The sequence below is a fragment of the Gopherus evgoodei genome, chromosome 3 (assembly GCF_007399415.2).
Source record: "Gopherus evgoodei ecotype Sinaloan lineage chromosome 3, rGopEvg1_v1.p, whole genome shotgun sequence".
Classification (NCBI taxonomy): Eukaryota; Metazoa; Chordata; order Testudines; family Testudinidae; genus Gopherus; species Gopherus evgoodei.
In genome coordinates this window covers 105,734,962-105,756,370 of record NC_044324.1, presented here as the reverse complement: position 1 = coordinate 105,756,370, position 21,409 = coordinate 105,734,962, and the positions used below count along the sequence as shown (strand labels likewise).

At 40.2% G+C, this 21,409-nt stretch overlaps 1 protein-coding gene across 1 annotated transcript in view; it reads right to left on the bottom strand.

Annotated features, from left to right (window-relative positions):
- Positions 1–21,409, bottom strand: part of RNF217 (ring finger protein 217) — a 137,342-nt gene that overhangs the window by 79,598 nt on the left and 36,335 nt on the right. The gene's annotated exons all lie outside the window — the stretch shown is intronic.

Below are 21,409 nucleotides of genomic sequence, written 5' to 3'. Positions count from 1 at the left end.
TGGTATGTAACTCCGTTAAATGAATGTCTACCAGATGACTGAAGTGTAGTTAAGGTAATGATGATTTTTTTAAAAGGCTTCAGAGGTGATCCTGGCAATTACAGGTCAGTAAGCCTAACTTCAGTACCAGGCATTTGGTTGAAACTATAGTAAAGAACAAAATTATCAGACACATAGATGAACATGATATATTGGGGAAGAATCAAGATGGCTTCTATAAAGAGAAATCATGCCTCACCAATCTATTAGAATTCTTTGAGAGTCAACAAGCATGTGGATAAGGATTATCCTGCTGATAAACTGTACTTGAACTTTCAGAAAACTTTTCACAAGGTCCCTCACCAAAAGCTCTTAAGTAAACTAAGCAGTCATGGGATAAGAGGAAAGGTGTTTTTGTGGATCAGTAACCAGCTAAAAGATAGGAAACAAAGGGTAAGAATAAATGGTCAGTTTTCACAATGGAGAGAAGTAAACAGCAGAATCTCCAAAGGATCTGTACTGGGACCTGTGCTATTCAACAAATTCATACATGATCTGGGAAAACGAATGAACAGTGAGGTGGCAACATTTGCAAACACCACAAAATTACTCAAGATAGTTAAGCCCAAAGATGACAGAAGAGTTACAAAGAGATCTCCCTAAATTGGGTGGCTAGGCTACAAAATGGCTGATGAAATTCAATGCTGGTCAGTATAAGAACATAAGAATGGCCATACTGGGTCAGACCAAAAGTCCATCCAGCCCAATATCCTGTCTACCGACAGTGACCAATGTCGGTGTCCCAGAGGGAGTGAACCTAACAGGTAATTATCAAGTGATCTTCTCCTGCCATCCATCTCCACCCTCTGACAAACAGAGGCTAGGGACACCATTCCTTACCCATCCTGGCTAATACCCATTAATGGACTTATCCTCCATGAATTTATCTAGTTCTCTTTTAAACCCGGTTATAGTCCTAGCATTCGCAACCTCCTCCACAGGTTGACTATGCCCTGTTTGAAGAAGAATGTCCTTTTATTTGTTTTAAACCTGCTGGCCACCAATTTCATTTGGTGGCCCCTAGTTCTTATATTATGTGAACAAGTAAATAACTTTTCCTTATTCACTTTCTCCATACCACTCTTGATTTTATATACCTCTATCATAACCCCCCTTAGTCTCCTCTTTTCTAAGATGAAAAGTCCTAGCCTCTTTAATCTCTCCTCATATGGGACCCGTTCCAAACCCCTAATCATTTTAGTTGCCCTTCTCTGAACCTTTTCTAATGCTAGTATATCTTTTTTGAGACGAGGAGACCATATCTGTACGCAGTATTCAAGGTAAGTATAAAGTAATGCACATTAGAAAACGTAATCCCAACTATAAATGCAAAATGATGAGTCTAAAATTAGCTGTTACCACTCTGGAGAGAGATCTTGGATTGTGGATAGTTCCCTGAAAACTTCTGCTCATTGTGCAGAGGCAGTCAAAAAAGATCACAGAATGTTAGGAATCATCAGGAAAGTGATAAAAGATATCATAATGCCACTATATAAAACCATTTATATATATACAATCATCTTTGTTGCCCTCCTCGGCACCTTTTCCAATTCATTCATATATATATATATATATATATATATATATTATATATATATATATGAATGAATTGGAAAAGGTGCCGAGGAGGGCAACAAAGATGATTACGGGGTATGGAACAGCCTCTAGAGGAGGAAAGATTAAAAAGACTGACTGTTCATCTTAGGAAAAAGAGAACTAAAGAGGGATGTGATAGAGGTGGAAGTGTTATTTACCCCTTCACATAACACAAGAAGAAGGGGTCACTCAAAGAAATTAATAGGCAATTGATTTAAAACAAACAAAAGGAAGCACTTCTTCATACAATGCAGAGCTAACTTATGGAACTCAATGCCATGGGATATTGTGAAGGCCAAAATTATACCTGGTTTCTAAAAAGAATTAGATAAGTTAATGGAAAATAGGTCCATCAAAGACTATTATCCAAAATGGTAAGGGACAATCCCATGCTCTAGGTGGCCATAAACTGCCCATTGCCAGAAGCTGGGACTGGAGAACACGATCACTCAAAATTGCCTTGTTCTGTTCATTCCCTCTGAAGCATCTGGCATTGGCCTCTGTCAAAAGACAGGATACTAGGGTTAGATGGACCACTGGCCTGACCCAATATGGCCACTCTTATGGCAAAAGCAAAGAGCACAACAGCTATCAGAAGACCCTAATATGGTTGCAGAGAGAAGGGGACAGGAAGGAAGAAGAGAATAGAGCAAAGGGAAAATAAATGTGTGGCAGGGTAGGGTGAGGGGAGAAAAAGGGCAAAAGGAAGGATGATGAGCTAAGCAAAGGGGATCAGAAGCAAGCTGAATAAAGAAGGGAGGACAACAGTTTTCCCCAAATAAAATGTAACTCTATAAAATATATTTTGAATGGGAGTTAACAATTCACCAGCATCACATGCTAGTTAAACTATGAGTAACAAACTAGAATAAGAAAAAAAAATAGCATTTACAACAGCATCCTCAAATTGATGCAGAAACACTAAGTAAATAATTTACTCCACCCAACAAACCTACAAGATAAAGTAACATTGTTCCCTTTTTACAGAATTGGCGAAAGAGAGACTTTAAAATAACTTGCCCAAGGCCATAAAGAAAGCAGTCAGAAGTCCCCAGATTGGAAGTTAGGAATTCCTCTCACCCAGTCTCATAACTTCCTTCTAGTCCATGTTGACTCTCAAAAGGTATTATACTGGTTTTGAAAGTTGAAGTTCAATGAGGTGGCTGGCCATGAATATGATAGCATTGATGATCAAAACCAAAATTTTTGTCCTGAGGTACATTTTTGATATTTTAACATTTGCTTTCTTCCTCCTTTGGGTTGAGACGTTGTAATATCAGAAATTTACCCAGAATGGGAAGTTCACAAAAATGTAAATCCAGAAGTGTTTCATTTTGCTGTTTTAAATTGAAACTATTTTGATATTCCTGAATCAAAATGTTTCACTGCTGCTTGTTTGAACTGTGTCCACCCAAGCTGCCATAGAACCTCATGTTCCTCATGCCCCCATTCTCCTCTCTCGGCCAGACAACATCTTCCATGATGCACCACGGTGGTTCAACCAAAGAGGAGATTGTGATTTAGTATGGACTGTAGAATAAGACAGGACAAGCAATGTCAAAACTACAACTCCCATGAGGCTCCACAATAGGCACAGTTCAATGTCAAACTGACAAGAAATGAAATGTTTTAATTCAGGATGACCCAACTCAAAATATTTCATTTAGATAGCAGATCAAAAATAGACGATACAAATTTGGAAAAAAATATCAAAATTTTTCTGCAGAAACTGTTTTTTTCAATGGAAGAACACTGACAGAAAATTCTCAGTCAGCTGTAGATGAGCATTGTTTTGTATTAGTGCTTCAGAGGACTAAGTCTGGTAGTGAGACAAACAGAAGGGTAACATCATTGGGATGTCATGCATCTGACGAAGTTGGTATTCACCCACAAAAGCTTATGCTCCAATACATCTGTTAGTCTATAACAGGGGTAGGCAACCTACAGCACGTGTGCCAAAGGCGGCACACAAGCTAATTTTCAGTGGCACTCACACTGCCCAGGTCCTGGCCACCGGTCTGGGGAGCTCTTCATTTTAATTTAATTTTAAATGAAGGTCTTAAACATTTTAAAAATCTTATTTACTTTACATATAACAATAGTTTAGTTATATATTATAGACTTATAGAAAGATCTTCTAAAAACATTAAAATGTATTATTGGCACACGAAACCTTAAATTAGAGTGAATAAATGAAGTCTTGGCACCTCACTTCTGAAAGGTTGCTGACCCCTGGTCTAAAAGGTGCCACAGGACTCTTTGCTGCTTTTTGCAGATCCAAACTAATACGGCTACTCCTCTGATACTTATCACGGGGACAATGCCCTTGCTTACTATATAAGACCACCAATGTGGTTATCACTGCATCATCAAGAAAGTGCTGATTCTCCCACTAATCAAAACAGGTGTGTGTGTGCGCACGCATTACACAAAAATAATATGGGACCGAACGCAAAAGAGAAATGTAGGATTTCAGTGTTTAAATCTGAGTATTTCATAAAATGATGTTTACCACAGCACCCTGGTTTCTTAGGATACAACATGGAACAAAGGATTCATTTAAATGCCCTAAGTCACAACAAAAGAATACTTAGAAAATGTACGCACAGGACAACTATAAGTTTATCTTTCTGGAAGTATATGCTTCAGCTCCCCATTAAAACAGTTTTATGTTAGGATGCAAAGTTTTTTCAATTTGCTTGCTACAGTAACACTCCGATTATGAAAAAAGTTTCAATACAAGAGAAGTCAATTAGAAAAGTAAAAGTAAAAAAGAGCTTATTCACCCATAACCCATTGATTAAAAATTCCAAATGCTAAATTTGTTTATATTTTTAATGAAGCATCTTGAAACAACTCAACTTCTTTATAAAGAAGCCTATGATGCATTCTGGACCAATTGTTAATTAGTTAATACTTTTACCATTCATCACTTCATAATGCAGTTCTCTGCAAGGCACATCATCCACTCACCACAGACAGAGCCTCGCACTAATCTCCTTAAATGCGGTCTCTCAGGGAGGTAGCGATATTTGCATCCAAATATACTGAGGTTTGACGTGTGATCTCCAAAGAAACGGAGCTGGCGGTATCTCTCCCCACAGCGGTAACAGAAATTAGTGTTACATTGTGAACAGGTCATGTGGTCACACCCTTCTGTTCTCTGGATGTGGATCTTTATGAGCACAAGAGGAAGAAAAAGAAAATGTTAATTTAATTAAACAAACAAACAAACAAAACCATTAAAGCAGGTACTACCTAATAATTATCTGGAACAAAGATCAGATGAAGTCACGATGAGTTATTCCCAGAGTAACAGTCACCCTGATACTGTCCCAGCCATTCCATCAGTAATATGATTGACTTCAATAAGTGTACAATTACATTCACACATTTGTTCACAGAGCAGCAAACCTGAATATTTCCCTTAAATTCATTTCCAGAATTCCACTTAAGGATTACCTCCCCATTTATCTCCCCTCTCCTTTTTTTTTTTTTTTTTTTTTTTTAAGAAAACAATATTTTTTGCACCCCAGATAAAATCCCAAGAGAGTTCTCCAAATAATCCAAATATTATTGCAGTTTGAAAATGATAAGAACTCTGGTGATTATTCAGATACATTATTCAGTACTGCAACTATGGTTCAATTCAAAAAGCACTGAAAAACATAACTTAAGAAGGCACCTTTCCCCACTTGCTGACCTATCATGACACTCTTCCACCTTGAAAATAGAAGTGAACTCAAGCCCTCCTGGCCCCAAGCATGTTGGTCCCTAGCAACTGCTGAACTCCCCTTTTCTCCACCTTGCCATCCTTGTGTACAAGTTACAGATGTCTGCCTGAGGATCCTGCACACTGAGCGTCATGCACAGAGCCTTGCAAAATGTCAAGTTCAGATCTGGTAAAAGTACTTGTAAATTCATTTTAAAGAGTCAACTAACTGACAGAGCCACTCAGAAGCAGCTGAATAGTGCTTTACATCTCTGACCACACATACTTATGCCTCTGACTGTTGCCCCTTATACTTGGAGCAGCCTTCTGAAATGGTCCAGTCTCCACCTTTACATTACTCAAATCACTACTGAAAACCCAACTCTGCACCACTGCCCAGTTCTTGCTTTCCCCACCCTCCGCCCCTGAAGTATAGCGAAAACAAGCAACAAAAACCCATGGAAACAACAAGATACGTTCCTATCTTCACTCAAATTTTAAGTTGTATTTTGTCTCTTCCCCCTCTCCCCCCCCCCCACACATTGCTCTCTTCCAATTATCAGCAGTTTAAGGGAGAGACTGTCTTCTTATGTCTGAGCAGAATCTAGCATACCTTAGACCAGCAGTTCTCAAACTGTGGATCAGGACCATTTTAATGGTATTGCTAGGGCTGGCATTAGATAGGCTGGGGCCACCCAGGGCTCAGGCTTTGGCTTCAGCCCTGGGCAGCGGGGCTCAGGTTACAGGCCTCCTGCCCAAGGACAAAGCCCTTGGGCTTTGGGCCCCTCTTCCCAGGGTGGTGGGGCTCAGTCTTTGGCCCCCCTGCTCAGAGCAGTGGGGCTCGGGCAGGCTCAGGCTTCAGTCCCCCATCTTGGGGTCGCGTAGTAATTTTTATTGTCAGAAGGGGGTCACAGTGCTATGAAGTTTGAGAACCCCCAATTTAGACGCTACTATAACATGAACACTAAAAATAAACCCAACACACTTTTTTTTTTAAATTAAAGAGTAAAGTATCTCTTCTACAACCCCTTCTCTGATATGAGTTCTCACATACCATTTGTGGCCATTTTACATCTCTTCCTCCACCCCTTCAACTTTTTCTTTATCTTGACAAGCAGGTAGCCACTGGGGCACTTTTCCTCAGAAAAAGACATGGTACCAGCTCAGAAATCCTTGTCAGTGATACTAGTACATCAGGGAGCAGAGGGTGCTGAAAATCATCATTAGCATCACATTTTCTCTACACCACCACTTTCAACCACTTACACATTAAGAGAGACCAAAGTATCACTTTTAAAGTGCACCACTCGGCAGAGCCTAGGGTCAAAGATGTCTCGCACAACAGAATGACAGGTATTTCTATCACACTACCACCATATATACCCCAATTTGTATGTAAAATTTAAAATTGTATAAAAAATACCTCACAAAAGACAAAAACATTTCAAGTTCTGGATCCTAGTTCCTAGTATCTGCAGTCAGAATAGGCCTCAGCAGTTTTCAGGTTAAAGGGTATCCCAAAAAATCTTAGCACGCAAGACTAAGGGAATTATCCCTGAAGATTCAGTCTCATATCTTTAATATCCTTCTTCAATATTAAACCCATCCTTAAATAAACCACTAAAACACACACCATGCACATACTTAAACTGAATCACTGCATGATCTTATTGCTGTCCTTGTCCTTCTCCATCCTCCTCTTCCATAAATATGCATGGAGCAGCACAGCCCCACAGTCAGGAAGGCAGCCTGTCCTGGGCACCCCCAAAGCTCAGCCCCATCATCCTAGCTGTACTCCCGGTGGTAGCCATGAAGTAGCTGCCAGTATTAGCTGGCAAATTCTGAAGGTACATGCATCTTCAAATCGGAAATTTTTGCTATACACTACTGATGTGACTCTTTCCAAAGCAAACATATTTCAACCTTGATTATCCAAAGCACCTTTTATCAGCTATCATGACCCTGCTTTGGATGTCGAAACTCAGATAAACAGAGGAGTTCTTCGGTGTCATTCAGATGCTCAAAGCTGAACTTACTATGGCCTCTGCAGATGAACTAGAATATCCTCACTGAGGGGATCATAGAATTAGAGGGTTAGAAGGGACTGCAAGGGTCATCTAGTCTAACCACCTGCCAAGATGCATGGTTTCGTGCATCTGAATCATCCAAACAGATGGCTATCCCACTGCCTCCTTCTGAAAACCTTGAGTGAAGAAGCTTCCACAACTTCCCAAGGCAGTCTGTTCCATTGTCCTACTGTTCTTAGAGTTAGGAAATTTTTCCTGAGTTTTAGTCTAAATCTGCTGTTCTGTAGTTTGAACCCACTGGCTCTTGTCCTGCCCTCTGTGGTAGCAGAGAACAACTTTTCTCCATATGTTTTATTGCAGCCTTTCAAGTATTTGAAGACCGCTATCATGATCCCCCCTTAATATCCTCTTTTCCAAACTAAACATACCCAGTTCCTTCAGCCTTTGCTCATATGGTTGGCATTCCATCCCTTTGATCATCTTTGCTGCTCACCTCTTGATCCTTTCCAGTTTCTCTACATTCTTTCTATACAGTTACCAAAATTGGACACAGTACTCCAGCTGAGGCTTAACCACCGCCACGTAGAGCAGTACTATCATCTCTCATGACTTGCATACTAGGCCTCTGTTAATGCAACCTAAAATTGCATTTGTTTTTTTTGTAACAGCATCACCTTGCTGACTCATGTTGAGGTTGTGCTCCACCACCGCTCCCTGATCCTTTACAACAGTGCTGCTGCCAAGTGCGTTATCCCCCATTCTGTATTTGTGCATTTGGTTTTTCTTCCCTAACTGTAGCACCTTACATTTGTCTTTGTTGAATTTCATTCTGTCATCTATAGCCCAGTTCTCCAATTTATTAAGATCCCTCTGAATTTTAGCTCTGCCCACCTCTGCTTTAGAGGATAAACTATGGCCCGCGGGACCATCCTGCTCAGCCCGAGCTCCCATCTGGGGAGGCTTGCCTCCAGCCCCTCTCCTGCTGTCCCGTCCCCCTGCAGTAACGGCGCAGTGGCGGCAGGGCTGCAAGTTTCTGCCACTCTGAGCAGCATGGTGGGGAGGGGGGGTGTTGGATAAGGAGCAGAGGGTTGCGGGGGGCAGATAGGGACAGGGAGCAGGGGACAGTTGGATGGGGCGGAGGCTTGGAGGGGGCGGTCAGGGGATGAGGAACGAGGGGGATGGATAGGGGTGGGAGTCCCGGGGGGCCTGTCAGGGGGCAAAGGTATGGATGGGGTTGGGGCAGTCAGGGAGAAGGGGGGGGTTGAATTGGGGGTGGGGACCCGGGGGGCAGCTGGGGTAGGGGTCCCAGGAGGGGGCAGTCAGGAGACAAGGAGCAGGGGGGTTGGATGGGTCAGGGATTCTGAAGGCAGTAGTCAGGGGGCTGGAAGTGGGGGGGGGCAGGCTGTTTGAGGAGGCACAGCCTTCCCTACCTGGCCCTTCACACAGTTTTGCAATACCAATGTGGCCCTCAGGCCAAAAAGTTTGCTCACCCCACTCTAAAGTGTTGGCAAACCGCCCCCCCCCTTGCCCCCACTTTGTGGCATCTGCAAATTTGATCAGTATGCTCCCAATTCTTACATCCAGGCCATTAATAAACATGTTAAACACCACCAGACTTAGAACAGAACCCCACTTGAGACCTCCCTCCAATCTGACATTGTTCAATTAATAGTTACACTTTTGTTTGTGGTTGTTAAACCAATTATGTATTTACTAAATGGTAGTTCCACCAAGTCCACATTTCTCCAGCTCACTTTTCAGAATGTCATGTGGGGCTGTGTCAAAAGTCTTACTGAAGTCCAGGTATATTATGTCCATTGCATTCCCCCTATCCACCAAACCAGGTACCCTGTCAAGGAAGAAAATCAAGTTGATTTGGCATGATTTGTTCTCAGTAAATCCATGCTGGCTGCTAGTGATTACCCCTTCAGCTTCCAGGTATTTGCAAATTGAATATTTTATACACTGCTCTGGTAGTTTCCCGAGGGTTGAAGTCAGGCTGACTGGTCTACAGTTCTCTGGCTCTTCCTTTTTAAAGATAGGCATTATGTTAGCCCTGCTCCAGTCTTTCAGGACCATAAATTTGCAAATATCATTGCCAGTGGTGCCAAGATTTCTTCAGCTAATTCCTTCAGTACCTGGGATGAAGAGCATCAAACCATGCTGATTTGAATTCATTCAAACTAGTCAAAAGATCTCTAACATGTTCTTTATCCCAATCTACATTTCTTCCCCTTTACTGTCTATGGTAACTTCCGGTCACTTATTTTTTGTGAGAAGACTGAAGCAAAGTTGGCATTGAGCAGCTCTGCCTTCCTAACATTTTCCGTTCCCAGCTCATGTTTTCCATTGGGCAGTGGATCCCCACCATTCCTGATCTTCCTTTTTTGTCTGTAGCGATCTTACAACATAAGGAGGAAACTTTCATATATAACTGTGAGATGTGTTTTCTTATTTCTAGATAAAAGCTAAATATCTCCACATGCAATATATATACTTGTCCCTAATTTCCAAAGAAAACAGTCTGAGAAATAAACTGAGATTCCTCACTGGAAGCCAACATGGGATAAATCTGCAGAGGCCAGGGGGAACAACCGAAATTAAGCATTGACTGACTTCAGTTCCCCAAGTGATGGGATATTGCTCGACCACTCAAGGAACTCAGAGAACTCAACTTTTAGGTGCCACTTGCAGAGACCTGAGTGTACATCCCCAAGAATATGTACACAAGTGCCTCTGGAAGCTGGAAATTTGAAACAACTGGCTTTGCTTTTTCCTCCAGTGACTGTATTTTCAATTGTAAAACATTTTCTTCAAAATTTACCACTTAATTGTTATTCTGATTAGTTTCAAAAAATTGCCACACATCTTTAACAGTGTTCCTGGAGCTTCATATCACATGCAGAGACTAACAGTGCCAGATGAAGTCTGTATAATTCAGTCGGGATGCTTAGAAATTCAGAAATGACATTTCATTTGATAAACTTCAGCTCTGGTTCAGATGGGTATTTCTCCCTCCACCCCTCTATAATCCTACAGTGGAGATGGATCATGCAGCTAAAGGTTGAGGAAAAGTGACCGTTAACGGATCACATGTCATTTGCATGTCTCTACCCTACTGGGCAAAACAGCAAGAGTATGATATGCAATAGACACCACAAGGAATGTGCAGCCCTAGATATTCACTTTGCTATAATTAGCAAAGTACATTTCAGTTGCTTGATAAACTTCATTTCTTTGTTACAGAGGACAACACAGAAATGGAGAAAGGAGAATAACCAAACAGAAGACAGTTTGAATCTCTGAAGAATCTATTATTGGCTTAACCCTGCATAGCAACGAGCACCCTTAACTCCCACTGAAGTCAAAGAACATTCTTCATATTACAGGATTAGGCCTACATGGCACTTTTATCCAAGAATCCAACAGCGCTTTACAAAAGGTGGAAAATTATATCCATTTTACAGATGGGCAAATTGCACCATAGAGCCATATGACTTGGCCAGGATGTCGCATTGAATCAGTGGCTGAGTCTGGAATAGATCTCTAAACATCTACATGGTTATTTTATAACTATGTAATAAACAAACAAACGACTGCATATTTCTTTACAATATGTATGAGCTGGCTAACAGGGCCGACTCTAGTTGTGGGGAGGAGTTGTCCATCAAAAATGTTTTTGGCACTCTGAACCACCCTGATCACCTAAATGGCTAAATGAGAGTTTCTAGTGAACAATACTTTACAGCAAGTTACTTAATGAGCTATCAGCTGGAAAGTTAAGCTTCTTCCCCACCTTTTGTACCACTATAGCTATCTTTCCATTCCAATAAAAATCCTCTCTAAAGAAAGAGCCCTTAAAAAAATTCTCCAAACAAACATTTTCAAACAACTTTACTGTAGCATAAATGACTAGCTATCTCTTAAGGAAACCCACTGTACATTTAAATCCTTTCATATATCTGCACTAATTTGTTTCTCTCAATAAAAAGGAGCCCAGTTAGTTCCTTAAAAGAAAGATTCAGCTGGAAATACCCAACAATCAACTTTCTGGATTATTTGATGATACTCAAGTTAATTTGAAATATCTGATCCACAAAAAGTGCAAGTATGTCCTGATTTGTATCAGTTTTCTTGTTCACTCAACTTCCTTCGGCTATTCAAAGTTCTACAACTGTAACTCACCAGCCTTTTTAAGTTAAGTTTTCTTCTGTCACCCTAAAATGCGTTTTCTCCTGAAATCTTTGGCATGTTCACATTTTCTACATACAGCACTTTGTTTTATTGTATAGCAAATACATTTGAGGAAGAAGGGGAATTTTGTGGGGAAGTTTTTAAACACACTATTTCAAGAAGTTTCAAAAACTTTTGGTTGAGGAAACGGGTATACTAATTATATTCCTTTTCATCGGCTATGTATACAGGAGATTTTATACTGCCCTAGACATCTCCGACTGAAATAAACCCATGACTTTTCACCAAGAAGCAGAACTATTCAGAAAGTCACACTGCATTACATATCCCAAAACAGAAAACAGGATCTGTTAAAAAAAGCTAACAAATTATTTAGTCATAAATCATGTAATAAAGAACCCAAAGAAACCCCAATCCTTTCATTTTAGTTATAATTTACAAATGTTAAAAGCAAAATATAACATTGTTGTGTTTTGACAGCACATGTTTTTGCTTGCTTGTGTAAGCATATCCTGTAGGCAGCGGCTACACCTAAATAAATGTTTCAGTCAGACACAGTAAGGTAGTATTCACTTTCAAAAAATTTAAGGTGGGATTAAAGCTGTGGCCAAACAATGGTGCCTTCTGCTCTGTGCACCCTTCTAGAACTTGAAATTCCAAAACATCTACCTCAAAATGTTGGAAAACAAGAAACACAGATCTCCCCAGATATTCCCGAAAGGAACATTCTTGTAACACTAAAAACACCCACAAACTTAAGAAAATCAGAAAAATGCATAAATAACGTAACAGTTTATTGGTGATGTGTTCACTTCACGAAAAGTTGCACCACAACTAACAAATCAGCTGTAATGCTCCACAAGGCTACCGAGGGTTGCAAGGTTCCTCACCACCACCTGCCCTTACCATGAGTAAATCTTGTCTGTGCCTGCTGTGTAACAGCTGCCTGAAATCAACAGCCTCTGGCAACACAAGCACTGCCTTCCAAACTTCTATGCCTCTTTCTCTCTATACAGATAATGATAGGCACACAGCAACCCCCAAATACTTGGGGCATTGCCACAGTGTCCAACCCTTTATTCACTGAACACAGAATTATCAGACCCACTGGTAAAGGAACGGTACACATCAGCTTTTAAAATTCAACTCAGTACCAGCACTTCGCTTAAAACCACAGCGCTCTGATATATTGAGAATGAAAACAAGAATAAGTTTGCTGTCCAAGAACAGAGATTCAAGTAATAGTGAGTAAGAATATTGGAAACAAATGGTTACATACAACAATATAAAGCAAAATCATAACACACTTCCTAAAAATTAAAGCTTAACAAGCTATTCACTTGTCTAAAGTTTATCTTACCCAAAGTTCTCCTCAGTGTTTTCAACCAAGGCTGGCTGAGACCCCTTTTTCCTGAAGAAGAAAAACTGCTGTCTTTTTACTTCCTCAGAGAAAGGCGCCCAGCTGTCTTCTCTGCCTCACAAATATAGTCATGCAAACCATTAGTGTGCACCTCTAGGTAAAGTTCTCTCACCCCAACTCTTCTTATATTCTTGTTGTTAGCTTCGTTCTGAAATTCTGACAATCTTCATTTGCATTTAGTTCAGACTGGTGATAGGAAGACCATTGCGAATAAGACAACACGCAATCTACATATAAACTAATAGATGGATAAATCTCTCATCTGACAGAAATCCGGTTTTTCACCTTTGCCAGTGACCACTACCTGGATACAGATTTTAAGAACATTTTTAGTACGTATACAACTTCTTCCACAATATCTGTACATGCACTTCACAATGGAATTAATACAGTGACACCAGTTTTCATTTGAGACCTTACATGACATTCTTTAGTGATCTAGAATGCACACACCAGAGTCATGACATTCCTGTATTCCCTCTACACATACTTTGGCAGTTTGCATTAAGAGGTTCTTGGGTCACATCAGCATTCCCCCAATACATACCTGTTCATATAATGAGGCAGAACTTGTAAGATGGTACCCTTTGGAGGCAACCAATAATTTTACATTATGCCTTCCTGATGGGAATAACCAGCTTGTCTCTTCGGGTACATATACACTGCACTTTTTACTGTGGAGTGTAGAGTACATACAATAAGTGCCTCCCTAGCACGGGTGTAAATACCACTACAGATGGTGAGGCACTGCTTAGGCAAATACAGACAGGACTGAACCACACAGTATGTACCCAACACAACTCTCTACATGCCCAAGCAGTGCCTTCCCAGTCTACAAAGCTATTTTTAGTAGCATAGTGTCCCACTGCCTCCCTACTGCTGGAATCTTTCCCTGATGCAAGAAAAGGCTCCAGCATTAGGAGAAGGCTCTGATAGCGGGAAGGCAGCAGGGAAAGGCTCCCTGTTGCGTCTCCTCAGGCCAGAGCCAAAGCTCCAGCAGCAGGGAGCTGCTGAAGCCTTTTCCCATTGCCTCTCCCCTCCCACAGCCTTTCACTGACACTCATACCTACACCCCGAAAGGTGGATGCAGCATGCTTTTCGCTAATGCACGTAGCTACATGATCCTTATGTGCTACCACCAGTAGTGTGCAGTTTATACATAGCCTATGTTATATCAAAAGAAGTGAAACTTACTTCCCTGCTTTGCTACAGTTTTTAGTTTCTGAACAAATGACAAACTATACTTGAGCTTAAAGCTTTAGGCAAAAAAATGTACTCTGGGTTTAAAATATATTGCCATAATGAAATACTGAAATTCAAATATTATTAAATCATAAATCCATTCAAATGTCATTCCAATATAACTTGCTACAATAAGAAAATAATTGTTTAGCTTTTCTTAGTCACAAGAGACCTGGTTCCCTCTCGTTCTCAACAGATCAAATATGGAGAAAGAGTGTAAACTAAATTTAGTTTTGAAGAAAGATGGCTCAGTCTCTTTGGTAAAGAGCAATTTTTTAGACACTTCCTAAGGTATATAAAAAAAGAACTTTTACATGTATAACTATTTGCAAAGCTATACTAGGTAGGATTTATTTAAAAGATCATCTCTTAGAAGCTGTCACAGTTCAGGACAACTACATCTGTATTTCCCCCTCTGGTCCATCCAGGGCACCCACTCTAGCTGTCTAGTTCCCCAGCAGTTGCCTCTTGTGGGTGGAGTCTCACATCTTTCTAATTAGGTTCTTTCCAGGCGCCACAGGCTCCTGCCAATGCTGTGGTATCTCCAGTAAAAAATAAGCTGGCTAAGCAGACTTCTTTTGTCTTCTCTTCAAAGATGACACACAATCTAATTGCCACAGTTATAAGTTACCACACAGCTTTTTCTAAGCAAGCACATTTTGTTCTTCAAGTAAAAGCATTACAGAGAAAACATTAAAAAACAATAAAAACTACACACATGCTAATAAATTTACCAGAGATCAACCAAACATGGACTCTGGCAGGTGAGCAGACCAAAAACCCACAAGAACCCTCACATGACACTTAGTCACTCATTTATCCAGTTTGGGCCTTTGAAGAGACTGTGAATAGATAATCAGCCAGACAATGGTTTTCTGCTCAAGGCACAGCTTCAAAAGGATGGATTCGAACCCCAAGTGTTTCCTAGGAGATACACTTCACACATATTGTCCCCAAAAGTCCTTTGATGCTCATACATAAAACTCCACAATAGCACATTTGTATGTTTAATATGAGTTCCTAAAAACAACCAACCACATTTCAACAAAGTTTAACTTAATTCCATTAGTTTTGTCTTAGATATTGCAGGGTACTGTCATATTTGTACTGAAGTTACTTGTATGCAATACAAGTAATACTGCATCCTCTTTCACATGCTCCTCTAACATTCTCCTAGGTAACAGAAGTTCCTGAGGATTTGTTCAGGAAGGATCCATTTCTGAAAGTGAAGTTCCTTTCCTGCATCATCAGTTCCTGAAGCCTCAGTTTATCCTTAGACTGGTATTCAGATCTGTCTTCAGCTTCTTGGAATATGAAAATAAAGTTTGCGTTCCATCACAACAGTATACAAATCATTTTACACTGCTTCTTTGGTCCTAATAGAATATTCAGTCAGCATTAATATGTTCATTGTCCTTCCATATAAAAAACAAAAAACAATCTAGTAAGTGATCAAAAAAAAAGTGTGGCTTTTTTGTGTGTGTGTGGGGGGGGGGGGACACAGCATTTGGATTTTTTTTGCTGGGAAAGGGAGTTGGTGGAAAACATGAAGATGCAAAACACAGCCATTCAAAAAAGATCCAATGGAAGTACAGAAAAGTATAGCTGTACTTAAAAATAAATCATAATATGTTCTCAGTTTAACAGATAATATTTCAAATCTTGTTTGCTTAAAACAAACAGTAATACTCTGCTTCTTTTAATATTTAAGCTTCACTACTTTTTGTAGTATCCTGGTTTAATGGCTGATTTTGACCTTATCACACTACAAATGCTACTGCTTAAGAGTATTCAAGAAAGCTGTTTTAATGAAGTACTTCAAGTGAGAATGCACTGGACCTAGAATAACTCAGGATAGATCAAATGGAAGCATGCATCAGATGCAGATTCTTTTTTCTAATTTGCAGATAGGATTTCCATCTGCTTCAAGACATCCCACTACTTCATATATACAAAAAAAAATGTTGTAAAAAGTTACAACTGCTATTTCGTGGTGCAGCTCACCTTTCCTGAGATCTTTGTGTGCTTTGAGACCTACAAATGAAAGGTGGTAACACCAGATGGTGGTGTACTTCGTGCTACAACTGTTGAGAAAAAGCAGAAACACAGCAACCTTGCAATCCTTCTAAGCAGTTATTTTGTTATTACTTGCCAGCTGCACAGACTTGATCTTGCTTAAACAAATAATATTTTGATACAAACTGGTCAGACTGCGTAAGCTTAGAGAATTCTCTTCTCCAAAGATGAACGCTGAACAACCAGAATTCCCTCTCAGATACTAATGCCATTTTGGTTTAATATTATGTAGTTAGAGGAGAAAGTCACTATCAAAATGAATTAACAAGAGTGATCTACATGAAAGACAGTACAGCCTCAAGAATTCACTTTCAAATCAGAACACAAAACATTCAGCTTTGAAGAGCTGCCACATCTATCCTCTGGCACAGTGGAAAAAAAAATGTATAAACAGTCACACTTCCTCATACACAGATTACAACGCACAAAAATACCAAATTTCTAAAACACGTCATTGAACTGCAGAAGGGCTTTTATTAACAAACGTAATTTTCCACACATTGGGCTTGTCTGCATTTCAAATGCTACAGCAGTACAGCTACACTTCAGTGTAGACACTACTTATGACGACAAGAGGGGTTCTCCTGTTGGCACAGATAATCCACCTCCCTGAGAAGTGGTAGCTAGGACAATGGAATAACTCTTCCGTTGACCTAGCGCTGTCTGCGTTGGGGGTTAGGTAGGCTTAACTACGTTACCTCAGGGGTAGCGGTGGATTTTTCACACCCAAGTGATGTAGTTGGGTCAACCTAACTTTTTAGCATGGACCAGGCCTTTTGTTTCATAGCCCAACTCACCAAATTCAGTAGACTGAGGAGTGCAAGATTATTATTTCCTAAACATGGATCCTGAACTCTTTGACAAAGTTTTTCCATAAACAGGAGCCCTTACTTTAGGCTCCTAGATAAGTGGCCTGATTTTCAGAAGTTCTGAGCATCCAACACTTCCTATGAAAGTCAAGGAGAGACGCTAGGTGCTCAGCACACTTGAAAATAAGGTTCTTTATTTAGATGCCTAGTATAGATTTAGGCAACTAACTTTAGGCTTCTATATTTCTAAAAAAATCTTGGGCTTTATGTCCAGTTGCTCAGATATTATGGTGATGTCGGCCACATAATTACCTAGATATATTGAAAGATATCAATAAGCAGAGACTTATAGCTGGTCAAAAACAAACAGTTTGCAAACGTTTGAAAAATTTCCAAAAAAAGTAAAATATTTCAAAAGTTTTGACCAGCTCTGAGAGACTATCACATCACATACTTGGATTTAAGAAAAACAGAGAATTTAACAAGTTCATACGCTTTAACTTTTGTTAATGGCTCCCTTTACTACAGATAAAAGATACCATGAAAACCAAAGAGAAAGCAGCACAAGTTATGAGAAGTGGAACTGTCTTTCCCTACTACAAATGAACCCATCCACTGAAAAATGACATCATGGGCATTTTTCCCATAATCAGAACAAACCAGAGTGTATATTGATAAACATCCTCCTCTTATTAAAGTACTGTGCAGTTTTCTAGCCAAAGATCTGAATACTTGCCAAAAATGTGCTTTGTTGAACTGGAAGATTTACTTTAAAGTTGATGATCATTGTATAATATGACACTAATAGATGGTGATGTCGATATCACAAAGAGATCTTGGAAAAACTTTACCAAAATCAATGTGAGAAGAGATTTTAAAAACCTTAAGGACGCCAAACTGCCACTACTGGCAAAAATCTGGGGTCTCATACAGATTTAGGAAGGCTGGTAAATAAAGCTCAGTTTTCAGTTACTTTAAACACATTTCTGATTATTATCAATTCCACAACAAAAATGTCAAGGTGGAGTTACAGTTGAAAGAACATTAGTCATTCAGAGCAACGCACATTAGAGATGCTGTAATTATCCCTAAACTAAGCACTATATGCCCAGGGAATTCAGAGGTAAGATTAACTTTAAAATAAATCCAAACATGATTTGGAGATACTCAGCTGGGGGATCCAAACCACCTTAACTATGTTTGTAGTGACACCATGTAAGAAAATAGACAAAACGTTTGTACCTTTAAACATAAAATTAATCTAATCTGGGGCCCTGAACACTAAAACCCCTTCATTTTAATCACCATGTTATTGCTTGGTATCGCTACAGGGCAGAGTTAAGGTTGTTAGAATGCCCTATCTATGCATTTTCCATTACTTTAAAAGAAACCCCAACAACATGTTAAAGTAGGGTGATGAGACATCCCAATTTTATCAAAACAGTCCCGATATTTGCTTGTCTGTCCCGCGTCCCGATCGACGTTAGGTCAGGACACTGGACAAACACGCAAAGGCTCCTGTGCACAGGCGGAACCTGGAAGGGCTCACGCCCCCCTTCCCCAACTCTGCCCCGTCCTCCCCCCATTGGATCCCTCCCCAAATCCCCGCCTCTTCCCCAAGCACTGGAGGGAGGCCCGAGAGATGCAGGGGAGCACGGGGCCGGGGTGAGTGAGAGTACAGCCTGGCCTTGAGTGCAGGCAGGACTCTGGCAGAGTGGTACCTGGAGGAGGAGCAGAGAGGTGGCCCACAGGGCCAGGCGGCAGCTGTTCTCCCCACTTGGGCAGCAGGACTCAGGAGCAGCCACTGCTGCAGCTCCCACTGCCACGGCCGGAGGAAGCAGCCGCTGGCCAAGCACGTGGCACTCGGCAGCTACGGCTTTGGCACCTGGGGCGGGAACCCCCCAAGCCCAGGCCTGCTGAGGGGACCCAGCACGCACGCTGCGCCCAGCCCCTGGCCAGTCGCGTCTGGGCTGGCTGCCCAGGTGGTGCAATCCCGCGGGCAGCCCGGGGCAGAGGCAGTGGCAGCTCCATTCGTTCCCCTGCAGGAACCGAGTGGGACGGGGGGCTGGGGCCTGCTGCCCTCAGTCCGGGACCGCCCACGAGATTGGACCAGCTGAGGTAGGGGTAGGCGCTCCGGCGGTTTTTATTTTTTTTGCCCCTCTCCTTTGTCCCAATATTTCAGTTTTGACATCTGGTCACCCTATGTTAAAGTAAGGTTAAATGCTGAATTTCAAGCTTTATAAACCAAGAGTTTAGGGACAGTTACAATGTCCACATGATGCATTTTACTTTAAGGAAGTGCACTTTCTGAATTGCTCTTTCTTAATTATTAAATTTCATACATGAACAGTAAACAAGAAATAATGAAAATGTTACCATAATATTTTTCTAATCATTTGAAAATATGGAGGTATCAACTTTAATTATTTTGTATTTCACACTTTTGTGGCCAGACTATACAGAGGGGTAGGCAACCTATGGCATGGGTGCTGAACATGGCACGTGAGCTGATTTTCAGAGGCACTCACACTGCCCAGGTCCTGGCCACCGGTGTAGGGGCTCTGCATTTTAATTTAATTTTAAATGAAACTTCTTAAACATTTTAAAAACCTTATTTACTTTACATATAATAACAGTTTAGTTATATGTTATAGACTTATAGAAAGAGACCTTCTAAAAATGTTAAAATGTATTACCGGCATGCAAAACCTTAAATTACAGTGAATAAATGACTTGGCACACCACTTCTGAAAGGTTGCCAACCCCTGCTATACAGCATGCTGTATCTACTTTATCCCACCCTAGAACACCACAAAAGGTCATGCATCCTATGCTACTGGAAGTAGGAGAAGAGCAATACAAAAATCAGGTGAATGAAAGCAGCAGTCATCTTTGCTAAGAACAACCTGTGGCCTCGATCCCTTCTGAATAGTGGGAAATTTGCTTAAGTAGAACATTCTTCTTAACTGAAAGCTTTTTCTTCATCAAAGACTGAAAAAGGATTACGAAAAAGTGACCATTAATCCTAAAAAAACTTCAACCACAAAAGAGTTTTAACTACAAGGGAAATATGTAGAGAGGTACTAAATTTCTTAAAAGATCTATTCTAAGAATAATTTTTACTTCATATTTACTTTTAATTCCCAGAAATTTTATTCTCAACTCGGAGAATAAAACAATATAATTTTGCAGAAAATACACTCTCTACACATAAATTAGAGATTCAACCTTTTTGTTAAATTCAAAGCTCTATCTTATTTATGTAGCTGGAGCCCAGCACCATCTTAATATGCATCCATTATATATTTGCTGAAGTAACATTAAACAAAACAGAAGCCTCAGTTTGGATAATTATTTAGATTATTCAAATACAATTCTGAAAGCTTATGTTGTGCCCTAACAGAGGATAGCTTACCTTGCATTTTGGACATTTCTGGGCATTCCTTTGCCCATGTTCAATCTCACTGGCCCAGTGACGCAACAGCTTGTCTCCCTTTTTGTATTCTTTACAGTTAACACCTTCATGCCAGGGGGAGTGGCATTTAAAACACCAGACAAATTGGCAAGATGGACACTGGATCTGCATAAACAAAAGTGAAACAAGAAAATACCAGACAAATTTGCAAGCTGGGCATTGAATGTCTGTGGAAAAATCACCACCACCGTTATAAACACCTTTATAATTAATTTTAATTAAGATCTCAATTTTGTATGATAGTTAGGGTCAAACAAACCTAAAAGACTGATAATCTTTAAAAAAGTATAAGAAAGTACCAATTTATTTTATAATTCTATATGTAAGAAACTATATTAAGAAACGTTAAAGCTTCACAATTACTCACTCAAGATCAGAAGATGTCAAAGGCCCCAAAATAAATTTGTTAGTCTCTAAGGTGCCACAAGTACTCCAGTCCTTGAACAGGGGCTTAACTTTAAGCACACGACCAATCTCATTGAATTCAATGGAATTACTCAAATGCTAAGTGTTTTGTCAAGATTGGGGCTAAAGTTAGTGTTGAATGCACAATTCTTCACTCTGCCCTTTTGTGAATAAGCAGTTTGGTACAAACCTTCGTTATTTGACAAGACAATGTGTTTTCAGGTAGTATCATAGCTTTTTCTACAAACTTTAATAAAATTTAAATGCTTTTAATTAGATGTGTAACATTTAGTATTTTTCCTTCACTATTCTGATTTGCACAATGGTGCATTCACACCTTTAATGATTTACAAGACCTCATTTTCACTGCTCTGTACCTCGTGTAGTAATTTACATCTGCACAGAGCAAATAGT